Source organism: Thalassophryne amazonica, chromosome 15 (genome assembly GCF_902500255.1).
Source record: "Thalassophryne amazonica chromosome 15, fThaAma1.1, whole genome shotgun sequence".
In the NCBI taxonomy this organism is placed as follows: domain Eukaryota; kingdom Metazoa; phylum Chordata; class Actinopteri; order Batrachoidiformes; family Batrachoididae; genus Thalassophryne; species Thalassophryne amazonica.
The window spans coordinates 84,023,512-84,024,208 of record NC_047117.1 but is presented as its reverse complement, the minus strand read 5'-3'; positions in this window follow the sequence as shown (position 1 = coordinate 84,024,208).

Genomic DNA, 697 nt, shown 5'->3' with positions numbered 1-697 from the left:
GCAGCTGTGCCCGGAGTTGTTTTGTTCTAAGAGGTTTGCTACTTTTAAATGGGATTTATTGAGCAAAAGTCCTTATATGTGCATTTATTGCTTAAATATACTCAAGAATTCTGTGCATGTAAAAGCTCTCTTTCTGGAAGTAAAGTTTTTGTTCGTCAGTTTAGACATACCGTATTTTTCAGAGTATAACCTGCACTTGAACAAGAAAAAGTCACAATGCAGTATAAGTTGCAGTACGCTGAAAAAAGAACAAACTTTAAAAAAAAGCATTACAATTGGTAAAACCTGAATGAATTAAGTTGTTTGAATTTACGTTTGTAAGTTAGAGGTGATCTAAAGTTGATCTAATTTACAAACGTAAGTTCAAACAACTCATTCATGCAGGTTTTACCAATTGTAACACTTTTTTAAGTTGGTTCAACTATTCTCTTTATTCTCTTCAGTGTACCAATTGCAACTTTGGCATGTGTTGGAGAGGTTTCCAAACCCATGTCAAGTCCAGACACACATACTGGGCCAGTCTGCTTTTTGTGACACTCACATGTCTGGAAGGGAACACAAGTGATACAAACAGGTGTGTTTTAAAAAATATTTTTTTATGCATCTGTTGATCTTAAACTTGGTAAAAAGGTGTGTAGCATGACTATTTTTTTTATTTTTTGCAATATGACTTATTTAATGTTAAATGTGATAAATC